Genomic DNA, 13,157 nt, shown 5'->3' with positions numbered 1-13,157 from the left:
CACATCTCCAGTAGGGTAACTGTTCTCCGTTAGGATGTTCCCAGTCCTGCATCCCCTCCACCAAGCTCTTGTGCCTTGGAGCCCAGAGGTCGAATGGTCTTTGCAGCTGGTGGGGGATTCTTATTCTTGCACTTAAGACATGCTTAGGGACCCAGGGCTCCTGCTGTTGTTCCATAGTAATTCCTCTGTCCTCTGGATGGACATGCAGCACCTGGGAAACTCATTGTCCGCACTGGAGACACCCTGGGCATGAGTCAGTGAGGCCCTCTAAGTCAAATAATCTGAGGCAGGGGGCAGGCCAGTGCATTGGGCTTGGGCCTGGCTATGCTCCCTGTTCTCCACATAAGCTTTAACTCATTCAAGGGTTTTTCTTTGAGATTCAATGATTTAGGATCTTGTGGAATTGCTATGTTTAGTGGGACGGTGGTTTTGACTTGATCCTTATTCCACTTTATAATTTGGGAGCTAACTGGCTTGTTGGTTGTCAAGATGCTAGGTTGTGATGGGTGTGTATGAAATTTCTTGGTCCTGAATATCTCCCTGGACTCTGAGGGCACAACAACAGGTTCTGTTGTGCCCTCCTCTCCTACCTCTCTTCTCCTAACACTGAAATTTGCACTCTTACTCTGGCTCATGTCTGAACCCACTTTGCCTTGTAGGCAGCCTTGGGGGCTGTCTGTTGCCTATGGTGTCATGTCTGACAGGTGTAAGAGGCTGGCTGCCATATTTAGTTTTCAGAACATCCTCTGCAAACTGATGGTTGATATTAGAGGGTGATTGCCTCAGAATTCTCTGTTCTTCCTTCCCCAAAGTTAAGGTGGCAGGGAGAAGACGATCCAGGATGGGGGCTGAATTTGCTGTTCCTGCTTTGTCTCCATGGAGAGATTTCCATCAAGGGAGTTGAAGCTCCCAGGTTTGCAATTTGCCCCAGAAATCACGTTGGTTGAGGAGGAAAGGCCAGAATGGAATGTGGACTCTTTCAATTAAAAGAGCTCTATGATTTCAAGGACCCTAGGGGGAAGGCCCTAAGTCACCCTCTTATTAAACCTTTTAATATGGTCTTCCAACTTCTGTTCTGCACTAGGTTCAACAAAGGGAAGCTCCTGGAAGGAATTCAGGGAGTAGTTCTCAACCTCTGATGGTGGCAAACTTCTCTGCTTTACTTCAATCTGGGATTTCTCAGAAAGAAGTGATGTCTGCTTGATAGTATGCCATGACTTATGCACAGTCCAGGCAACTGACCCTCATTGATTTCCTCAGACTTTCTGTGTAAATGTATCTTCAGGGCATTTTCAAGTTGTCTCTGACCCATAGTCTCCACAGACACCATGGGGTTTTTCACTGATGGGCCCCTACGTTCTTTCTCAGAATCATACCCCAATTCATTATCTGAAGAGCTAACTGGGTCACTCAACAGATAATCTTTTGGGCCATTCTCGGGGTTGTGTCCCTGATCCTTCTTCAGGTCATCATTGTCCTTCTCCAGATTTTTGTCCTTCTCCTAATCATTGTTATCCTTCTCCAGGTCATCTTTGACTTCACCAGGTCACTGTCTTCTAGCTGAAGCATTTCTGGGTCCTCCACAAACACACTTTTAGAGACACTCAATTTGATCTCACTCTTATTAGAGATCCCTGAGCGTCCACGATGGTGCTGAGACACAGGTAGCTGTGGAAGAGTACTCAGACCACTCATCAGTGCGAGAGACTCATAGATCCTGCAGGGCAGGCCCCACCGGTGTTGGATGAGCCTCTTTTGAAGGTGACTAGTTTCTGAATCTCGTCACTGAGAGGAAACTGTGCCTGACAGATTGAGAAAGCAGCATGGGCATGGGAGTCCCAGGGCTTGGGAGAATGGTTAGGAGCTGAAGGACAATAATCCTCTTGGGAACTTTGGACAATAGTGGGTAAACTCCACACATGTTCCTGCACCTTGTGCAACATGTTCCATTCCAGATGTTCCATTTCTGTGACTTGAGACTCTCAGAATCATTGGAGGTCTGTGAAAACACACTCCACAGATCTTGATGTCGGGTAGAGGACCAGATGGCAGGACTGGGAGTGGGGATTGAAGGTGGGCCTGGGGATGGACTTGAGGGATGGGTTGGGGCTGGGGTTGAGGCAGCAGCTGAGGCAGGTTCTCAGGCAAGGATGGAGGAAGCAGATGGGGAACTACTGGGGATTCCTGCTCTGTGAAGGCATTCGAGATTTTATCTGAGGCATCAGTAGCAGGGAAGAAGAACTCACTATGCAGAGTTTGGAGACCCCAGAAGAGCTAGATGGGGGTTTGCTGTAAATGGCCCTCCTCCAAGGTTGTAGGATATGGGCGCTGCTGATGCATATGCAGCTCCTTTGGTTGGCCTTTGCTGCTCTAGAAAGGAAGGGAGGATGCCAAATCATGCTTATCAGCAATGTTTGCTTTGGAAAAGAGCCCTTTGTTTCCTTCCACCTGAGGAAGTCACACCTCTTTTGAACTTGTTTCTCTAGAAGTGCCAGGGCATCAGGATTGAGAAGTGAGAGGTTACCAGGCTCTAAAGGTTGGCTGCAGGGTTTCCCCTGGAAGAAGCCTCTGAAGAATGGAGGGCCAGAAACTCTTGATGGAAATCACGTGGAGCCAGGGTTGAAGGGAAGAAGTCTTTGGCATGAGTTTGCCACTGAGGGAGGTCTACAATTGACAAGCTGGAGGTGTCAATGCCTGTGATTGTTGACACATAAGTAGACAACCCACCAGAGCTCTCTGGGGGTGAGCTCTCTGGAACAGGCTTCCTTGAGATGAAAATCGGTTTAGATTGAGTCACAGATAAATTGCAGTCTGGCGGTGGTGACGCATATCAGGTTGGTGGTGCGTCATGACGAGCAAAGTTCTCAGTGGGATTCACCCTCTGAGACATCTCCGGTAAGGGGCTGACATCCTGGGAAAGGGTAGTGTCGGAGAGAAGATGGTATTTAGAGACAGTCTCTGTTTGGACACTACAGTCCACTGAATGGGCATGAGGGGGTGGACAGGAGGAAAGGCAGGGGGCTGGGGTGGGAAATGGTGCCTTGGGAATTTGGAATCCAAGGGAGGAACGGGCTCTTGTGGCAAAGAATCACCGGGTAGTGAGGGTGGAAAAAAATCAGTGACAGGGATTACTGGGTTAGGTGAGAAGTTGGAGCCAGGTGGTGGGGAAGGCTCAGGCAGCAAAGCTGGTATTAGCTCTCCTGGAGGGACTGCTGAGAAGTCAGGGGATAGAGTGAATGATGAAGAAGTCACAGGAGCTGGGGAAGCCAAGGGAGTAGAATCTTCCAGGGCCTGTAGGAACAGCAGCTGATTGATCTTAGCAGTTGTGCTATTACATACCTCATAGGAGGGGTTCTGGACATAACGGTTGATGAAGTGGATGGTATCATGATGCCGGCTGAGGGGGCTCCAGGAGACAGGAGGTACAAAACTGCAGCCAGAACAAGAACAAGGGGAAGAGGCCATGCAGGCCTGACGAGGGAGGCGCCACCTGAAGCCTGAGGCCCCTTCACAATGCCCCACCTTTATGACTTCACAGTGTACTCAGTAGCCTTCACCCCAATATCTGCTCCCATGGCAACCCCCTCCCATGGCTATGACAGACTGCAGTGAATCCTGCAATTGCATAAAATGTGCTCTAAGAGGCAACAGGACTCGAGGGGAAAACTGGTCACCTTCTAAAATAGAGATCAGCTTCCGGTTCACCTCCACTTCCTGTTGGTAACATCTGTTGTCTGAGGAAATAGAGGAGTTATACAGTGAAAGTAGCAACACAGGTATTGATACAGGAATCCCCATATAGGACATCCTTGGATGTTGGGACTCTGAAAGCCCTAATAATCAATAGATGAGGGCAAATGGCCAATGATGTGAAGCTGGTTAGTAATCTTGCTTCATGTATAAAGTACTTTCATGTAAATTATCCATGTGATGATCATACCACCTCCCTGAAGGAGAGAGGTCAGGGAAGACTCCTGAGTATCCATGATGTCACAGAGCTTTGACAAAGTCAGGAGACAGAAGTTCTGACTCTTGAAATCTCACACAGCCACCATTGGGCAGCACCCATTGTCCAGATCCATCACTGCTTCATACTCAGTAATGGTCAGAGCAGGGAATCTGAGAAGGGTTTTGCACTCTGGCTGCATTTCCATGAGCCTCTCCTCTGAGGCCTCTGTTTTCTGAGAGGGAATGTATCTAGAGGCTGCATCCTCAGAGTTCATGGACTGGGCCCTCATGGAGAGGACAGCAAGGATCAGCCTTGGAGAGCTCAGGTGGAATAAGCAGAACCTTACCTTTCAGAGTCCCACCTTTCCTCCTCCTCTTGGCTCTGCCCTGACTCTAGAAGAAAAATGAAAAGAATGAGGGGGGTTGGGACCCATGTCTTACTCTTGTCTTGGAAATGGAAACATTCTTTATCCAAGAATTCTAGGACTTTAATAGAACATTGTGTTCCTTGCTTTTTTCAGTTTTTAAGGTGATAAAATGTTGTCAATATTTACTTCTTTGAAAAACTCAGGGGACGACTTTGTCTGGGAGGTCCACACTTGGTATTCCCAGTCAGAAGTCCTTTGTTCAATGAGGACATAGAAAATGAAGCCCAACAGTCACATCTGTGCTGCTTCGGGTAGGACCCTGTATCCTAGGTCATAGCTCAGACCCCACTGTCTTCTCAGAGGCTTAGCAGTGTTCTCCTGATCAGCCCAGCATGAAGGAAGGCTTGATCGAGTGATGCTGGACATGGGAATGTGACTCGATATGATCGAGTGCTGGGAAACTTTGTTCTCTTACACAGACCTCATCCTCTCAAAATCACCCAATCCAGGACTACAGATTCCCTGTGATTGGGATTTTATCCAAGAACCACCACCACACCCAGATAGACTGTAGTTTCAAGTAGAAACCTTAGTCCTTTCTTAATCATTACCCTGCCAGGCCTCTTTTCCTAGAGGAGTGAATGTCTGTTCTCTTAACTTCCCATTTTAGGTGCTTCTCTGACTCTACCAAACTCCTGTTAAAACCTGGGATTAGGGTGCTGGATGGCTCAGTTGGTTAGTGTCTGCCTTGGGCTCAGGTCAGGATTCCAGGGTCTTGGGATCTAGCCCCACATTGCACTCCCTGCTTAGCTCTCCCTGTTGCCACACCCCCACCTCTGCTCACTTGCTTTCTCTTAAATAAAATCTGAAAAATAGATTAATTTGGTATTAGAAATGTAAACCATAATAATCTATTTTGAGTCTCCCCCCCACACACACACAGGATTTCTTACCTTTTGGGTAGTTTTGGTTTTCCAAGTTGGATATGGAATCCCCACAGGTAGCACAGAACAGAAGGAGGAATCCCAACCCACACAGGAAGGTGAAGTTGGGATCAGTCTCCAAGCACGTTGAGCCAAAGCTCAGACATGGTTTAGTATCACTATTCAGAAATGAGAGAACATTCCAATGTTTGATCTCCATTGTCTGAAACACAAGACAGCCTATACTGTGCAAACTCTGAATATATATTTTCCCCAGGCTTACATCACAGAGCAGGGTCACAAAGAGTTTCTGAGGGTGAGGGAGGGGACAATTGGAACAAGGTGTGTCCACAGCCCCTCCCCCACCCACTAGCTCAGAAGACCCCTCCTCCCTCCTAGGTCCTTCAGGTCTGCCATCCTATTTTCCTACTCCTTTTCATCATTTATGAAACGTATGAAATTTTCTGTTTGTTCCATTTATAATTCATATATTACCTGGGTCCCCCTTTACTGTTTGAAACCTTGACTTGGGTCTTACCAGGTCTGTGCCTTAAAAGTCTGCAAGACTACCTGGAATTTTTGCTTGTACCCTGACATTTACACTCAGGATCACATAGGTTCTCAGATCCAGCTTTCATATAGAATATGTTTGCCTGGGACACCTGGGTGGCTCAGTCGGATAAGTAACCGCCCTCAGCTCAGGTCATGATCTGAGGGTTCTGGGATCAAGCTCCACATCAGGCTTCTTGCTCCTGGGGAGCCTGCTTCCCCCACTCTGTCTGCCTGCAGCTCCCCTGATTATGTGCTCTCTGTCAAATAAAACCTTTAAAAGAAAATGTGTTTGTCTTACATGAACCTTAAATTTCATTCACACTTAGTTTGTAAATGTTGCACAGCACATTTCAGTTTTGTTTTATTCAGCCTTTAGTATCTTCCATTAAGAGAGGCTGACTCAAACTCAATAATGCATTATTCAATAATCCCAAATATATAATCATATAAAATAAATGTAAATAATTAAACCTTCAAATGATCTTGGGGGTAACTGTAGCACTCGTATTCCTAAAGTTAGTGAAGTTAAAGTGCATAAAAGGTTGAAGCCAAGCCAACACACACACACACACACACACACACACACACACACACCCCCCTTTGACAAAACAATCCAGTATATTTCATATTGAAGACTAAAGTGTTTTCTCCTTTCATTTCAGTCTTTCATAATATTTGACCCCAGTTCTTCTTACTCTACCTAAAGCACTGTGTTCTGTATATCAATACCCTAATAGGTGTACAAGTCCCTTCTCAGTGAGTTGCAGCCCTATAACAATGCCATAGACCGGGTGGTTTAAATGACACACATATATTTTTCATAGTTCTGGAGGATGGGAATTCCAAAATCAAGGCACAGCAGACTCAGTGTCTGTTGAGACCTACCTCCTGGTTCATAGGCAGGTTCATCTTCTCCCTACAATCTGATGTGGCAGAAAAAGTGTGTGAGAGGTTTCTGGGTCTCTTTTATAAGGATAGAAAACTCATTTATGAGGGCCCCACCCTCATGACCTAATCACCTCCAAAGTCCCCATCTCCTAATACCATCACATTGGGATTAGGGTTCAACATATGAATTTGGGGAGGAGCTCAAACATAGAGCTCATAAACTCCCCAAAGCCCGGGATAGGTTGCAGGCTGCTAAGTAAGCTACTGATCCCCTACTCTGGTGGCAGGGTGGGACCCAGGAGTGTCACAGCCTTCCTGTAGAATGTAGTCTTGAAGAGCCTCACCTGATTGCCCTTGTGGGCCTTGTATATCCTTTACTAGGAGCGCCTTGTCAGAAAAAGGGGTTGAGAAGCTCCACCCTATATTATCATCCCCATGTAGGTTTGAAAATCAACTACCTATGACAGTTCCAGGTCCTTTTTGTCAGGTTTAAATAATCCAAGTATTTCCCTCCACTCTTCCTCCTTCTTTTCTAAACTCTTTTATCTTCATAACAGCTGTCCACTGAATTGCTTCCTAACTTCTCATGTCTTTCTTAAACTGGGATGCCCTTTATTGGACGCCCCTGGCCTAGCATTATTAACTTGGTCATCTGTGAAAGGGTAGGACAGCCTTCACCCTGGCCCAGCAGAGTCTCCTTTTGGTTCTGCAGGAACAGGTCACCTGCCTGGAAGATCAGCCCTGCCCAGAGGCACCACTTCTTCCTCATCCTGACATGCAGTCTCAGCCACATTTCATTTAATCAATAATTACTTTTGGAAGCCAAGAGACACAAACACCTGTTAAGTCCTGGTCTCTGTCCTTAAGGACCTCATGGTGCTGTTCTAGGGAAAAGCCCTGTACAGGCTGAGAGTTACACAAGGACACAGGACAGGTATCCTTCCATATTTGTGAAATGCTAGGTGATCTCTGGAACAGAGGAACAAAGTGACAGGTACCGTGGGTCACAAATGCTCACACACACCATGCTCCTTAGAAAGGCAACTCTGCATGTCTAATCTCTATAATTATCTGATACAATTAATAACTTTGAGAAGATAATCGAAGAATGGCTTTTCTCTTTTAAAAGAGCATATGTTGGCTAGATATCCTTACGTACATTTTTGTGCCTTGAATTAAAACTTTTCTCAGAACCTGATAGAAGTTCCTTCAAAATTTAAAGGAACAAGACCCGAAAGGTATATATATATAATCTCACCAAAAATAACCTCCACTGAGGTTCATTAGGTGAGGTTCACAGCACTCTCCTCCTACACTACAGCAAGTATAAATGATTGCTACTTTCTCAAGAAGTTTACTTGGAGCAACCTCACAATCACCCCATGATGTAAGCAGCTCAGGAATTACTATGTCTCTATTATGAAAGAACAAAACTGAAGCTCAGAGAGGGTAAGTGACTTCTTTAGATCACTCAGCTGTAACTTGTAGAGCACTGACGATGAAATCCCCAATGTTCTCGACACCTCTATTTTAAATAATTGATATCCTAAAAAGCCATCTTAGTTCTAAAATTAAAGCAGCCGTGTGGCTGAGAATAATAACTTTGTCTATTCAATGCTGGCAAGTTTGTGATAAAAGAAACATTCTTTTTATTGTTCTATCACCCCTTTAGGTACGTTTTCCTTTTCACTCTTGGCACCAATGTCTTGATAGTTTTTCCTCCACTGCCCTCTGAAAACCAGCTTTCAAGAACCATATTATGTATGACTCTCAGTAAGGTGTAAGTAACAAAAGCTTAAAATGTCATCCTTCACAGGAATACATCTCACACAGTTTACAGACATCTAACCCTTAAGCCTTATACTAAAGCCTTCACACGAACATCTCAGGCAGCCATCCGGAGATGGCAGAGATGGCTTTTGGTAGAGTGAGATGTTCTCACAACCCAGGACATCTTCTGAGCTGACCCGGGTCACCACATAAGTCTGGTCCTGGATTTTATACTACACTTGGTTGGTATTGTCTCCAAGGAGGAGTATTTCCAAAAGCTCTACTAAGATAATAGGCTTCTATTTGAAGAAATTCCATAGAGATAAGAGTATATTCTCATATGTCCTCAATTTTCTAAGGACAGTCCTCCATGCTCTCTCATTCCATCCTCCTCACTGTCCCTGGGATAAGCCACATGAGGACAGCTGTTTTCAGGATAACAAAAGGCCTGAAGAACACATTCTGGGGCAAAATCCTTTTAAACTGTATTGAAAACAGTAGCTAGCTCTAAGATGTCTCTCATTCATTCACACACCGAACTCACTGAACTCTACTATGTAGTATTTCTAGTAGAAATAAGGTATTGCCTCAGCCCCTGAGCAGATCATAGTTTAGTGAGACCTGCAAACAACTACAATGAAGTCAAATGATGTGAACTATAAAGGAAGTAGGAATAAGAACACAATGAAAACACAGATAAAGGAGTCTTCTGCCAGGAAGGAGAAGAGAGAAGGGTTAGGGAAAATTTCATAGTTGGTGCCAACTGAGATGAGCCTTGTGAGGTATTCAGGACATCCTCCTCTCCCTCTTCTCCCTCCTCATCCTCCTCTTCTTCTTTGTGTAGACTTTAATGTTTTAGAGCAGTTTAGATTCACAGCAAAACTAAGCAGAAAGTCCAGAGTTCCCATATGTCCCTTTAAGGGCCTGCCCCTCCCAGAGGAACTTACTTGTAAACCCCGGATATAGGGGCGGGCCAGGCCAGATGGAGACATCCAATCAGTGGGGTGTGCATATATTTACTGAGGTGAGTTGAAATCCCATTGGCCACCTGTGTGTGGCCGTGCTCAACCACCTCTATAAAGGTTAGTCTGTGAGGCTGGGCGGGGAGAGTAGTAGGAGGAGTTTAGAGCCATTAGGGAGAGCCGTTAGAGCCGTTAGTTGGGAAAGCCCTTAAGATAGCTGTCAGGATAGCTGAGGTAGTGACAGTTTTTGGGAACCATGCCACCCCTACCACCGTGGAGTGGCCTCGCCACCACTGAGCTATGGCCCCGCTGCGAGCTGCCTCGCCACCAGAAAGGCAGCCCTGCCAGGAGCGGCCTCGCTGCCTGGAACCTCGGCCCCACCGAGAGGGGCCTCACTGCCCCAAGCTGCCACCTCGCCAGAGCGGTGTCATTCCAGGGAGCAGCCTTGTCGTCGAGCGGCCTCGTCATCGAGCGGCCTTGTCCAGAGCGGCCTCATCTTGGGAACGGCCCTCGTCGAAGAGCAGCCTCATCCAGAGTGGTGGCCTCCTCTGGGGAGCAGCCTTGTCAGAGGGACGTCATGGGGAGCAGAGTCTGTGTCATTGGGGTTATCATCCTCATTGTCGTCACCTCTTCATCATCAGGAGTGGCCTCATCTGGGGAGCGGCCTCGTCCGGGGAGCGGCCTCACTGGGGAGTGGCCTTGCTGGAGCGGCATTATTGTCCTCATCGTCATCATCTCTTCATCGTTGGGAGTGGTGTCCTCGTTGTCGTCCCCTCTTCGTAAGAGATGGCCCCGACCAGTCGGTTTGAATTTCGATGCTTGGTGCGAAATAAAGCTTTGTTTGACTTTCACTTTGTGTCAGTCCTCGTTCCTTTGATCACGGACCCTAACATCCCTCTGCCTCCCTACCATACACACAACCTCCCCCACTCTCAATATCCAGAACCAGCAGGGGGCATTTACTACAACCAATGGACCTACAATGATACAGCATTCTCACTCAAAGTCATAGTTTACATTAGAGTTCACTCTTGGCATTGTACCTTCTATGGTTTTGAACAAATGTATAATGCCGTGTATCCACCATTGTAGTATCACACAGAGTAGTTTCACTACCCTAAAAATCCTCTATGTTCTGCCTGTTTATCCCATCTTGCCCCCAATCCCTGGCAATCATGGATCTTTTACTGTCTTCAGAGTTTTTTCCAGAATGTCATCTTGTTGGAATCCTACAGTGTGTAGCCTTTTCAGATTTGCTTCTTTCACTTCATGATATGCACTTAAGGCTCCTCTGTGTCTTTTCATGACTTAATGGCTCATTCCTTTTTGGCGCTGGATAAAATCCATTGTCTGGATGTACCACAGTTGACTTATCCATTCACTTAATAAAGGACATCTTGGCTGCTCCCCAGTTTTGGCAACTATGAATAACTCTCCTATACACTTTTTAGGCCATGTTATTGAGACTTAATTCATATACCATATAATTTACCCATTAAAAGTGTGCAATTCAGTGGCTTTTATTGAATTCACAAGGGTTGTGCATTCATCACAATGATCAACTTTAGAACATCTTCATTATTCAATTTTTTTTTTAATTTGACAGAGAGAGTGAGAGAGCATAAGCAGGGGGAACAGTGGGGAGAAAAGAGGAAGAAGCAGACTCCCTGCCGAACAGAGAGCCCAATGTGGGGCTCAATCCCAAGACCCCAAGGTCATGACCTGAGCCAAAGGCAGATGCTTAACCATCTGAGCACCCAGGCATCCCCATTTTTATTATTCTAAAAAGAAACTCTTCCCCACAGGCTTCATTCCCCCTTCAGTCTACTCATACCTCCTGCCCCACCCTAGGTTACCACTAATCTACTTTATCTACTGACTTGTCAATTCTGGACATTTCACATGAATGGAATCATATGGCCTTTTGTATCTGACTTCTTTCACTTAGTATACCGTTTCAAGGTCAATCCATGTTGTACCATGTATCAATACTTCTTTCTTTTTATGGCAAATTATATTGCCTTATATAGATGTGCCATGTTGTATTTATACATTGATCAGTTGAATATTTGTGTTCTTTCTACTTTTTTGGCTCTTATGAATAAATCTGCTATTTCTGTATGTGTTTTGGTGTGGATGTACGTTTTCATTTCTTGCTTTTTCATTTTATAGTAACTTAAAGTCATACTTTGTCTAAGCATGTTGCTTTCTGAGATTGTTTAGTAAAACCATATTAAATTCCCTATGAAATGAGATCTCTGGGGTCTAATTGCAACTTATATCAAATGTCTGGGTGCATCAAGTTTCCCTCCTGCCAACACTTGCAAAATTAGCCCTTGAATCAGCAGGAATGATGGTGATACCTAATGTTTCAGAGTAATGAACACCTTATGTTCTCAAGGTTCTATTCTTAGAAAGTCAGAAAAGGGTGTGGGAATCCAGCCAGAGGGAACCTGAGCAAACTAGAACATATATAAACATATATAAAAATACATGTCTGCTAATGTAAAGCATGGTATGTGCCTGAGGATGAGAGCAGCAAAAAATTGATCTGAAAAAGTAGAAGGGGAATCAATGGTGAATGCCTTTGAATGGCAGTTTCAGAAACTTGAACTTTGTGACACTGAGGGCAGCTTCATAACCAGAAGAATGGCATACTCTGTTTTGGAAAGATGACTGGCAAAAGAAAAGCCTGTTAAGAGTTCATGAAGAAATATGCAAGTTAATCACTGTATCACATAAGACTCCCTTATGGATGATAGAAAGCCAGATGAATTCTGGCTTGCTTAATTTTAATTTATTGGCTTATGTTTCTCTGCAATATAGGAGTAGATCTGGGGTCTGACTCACTATCCCTAGGTTCTGCTTTCTCAATGTTGACTCATTCCAAAGCCATTTCTCTTCCCATTAAGAGAAAAATATGTCCCAAGATGGATCTGGCCAGGAAAAAACAGAGAACTCTTGTCCCAGTGTTCTCAACTAAAGTCCCAACATTCAGGTGAATGGCACTAGCTCAAGTCATAAGAATGCTCCCGAAATAATTACTGGGTTACCATCCACAACAAGTATAGAAATTGAGGACGGTTAGAAACTTCTATTATAATCTGACAGAGTAACTGCATCTAATAATTAAAACTGAGGCTTATATTTTGTCTTTTTATTTTCAATTTTTTTTATTTTTAATTTTGTTTTAAGATTTTATTTATTTATTTGACAGACAGAATCACAAGTAGGCAGAAAGGCAGGCAGAGGTGGGGGGGAAGCAGGCTCCCTACTGAGCAGGGAGCCCGATGGTGGGGCTTGGTGTGAGGCTCAATCCCAGGACACCAGCATCATGACCTGAGCCGAAGGCAGAGGCCTTAAACCCACTGAGCCACCCAGGCGCCCCTGTTTGTTTTGTGTGTCGTTTGTCTTTTCAGCGATTGATTTGCACTGTATTTTATGCAAGTATCAGCCCATGGTGGATGGGGGGAGTATGAGAGGAAGCAAACTGGCCCTTCAACACAGAAAGCCTGAGAAACAGTGGGCTAATGTACCTGCTCCACGGTGGAGTCTGGGAGTGAGTCAGCATTCTGGAAGCACACAGGGAGACTTTGGGAAGATCCTTCCCTCATATCATGAGGGGGGCAAAAATAAACATCCACTAAAATTGTGAGACCTAATTTAGAGAGGGAAGGATACTCCCAGACTTTCCTCAACTCATTCATTATCTCATACTTTCTTCCACATTGACCTGCCCTTACTCA

General features: G+C 45.2%; 1 long non-coding RNA gene and 1 pseudogene across 1 annotated transcript; both read right to left on the bottom strand.

The window, feature by feature from the left end:
• Positions 1-240: 240 nt before the first annotated feature.
• Positions 241-13,157, bottom strand: part of LOC125082941 (spermatogenesis-associated protein 31D1-like) — an 894,603-nt pseudogene continuing 881,686 nt past the window's right edge.
• LOC125082857 (uncharacterized) lies at positions 4,236-5,458 on the bottom strand. Its single transcript, XR_007122125.1, has 3 exons — positions 5,270-5,458; positions 4,503-4,569; positions 4,236-4,341 (listed from the first exon to the last, which is right to left on the bottom strand). It is a non-coding gene; the product is annotated as an uncharacterized LOC125082857 (long non-coding RNA).

Source organism: Lutra lutra, chromosome 13 (genome assembly GCF_902655055.1).
Source record: "Lutra lutra chromosome 13, mLutLut1.2, whole genome shotgun sequence".
Taxonomy (NCBI): Eukaryota; Metazoa; Chordata; class Mammalia; order Carnivora; family Mustelidae; genus Lutra; species Lutra lutra.
Note: the sequence above shows the minus strand (reverse complement) of the source record. Positions and strands in the feature narration are given on the sequence as shown.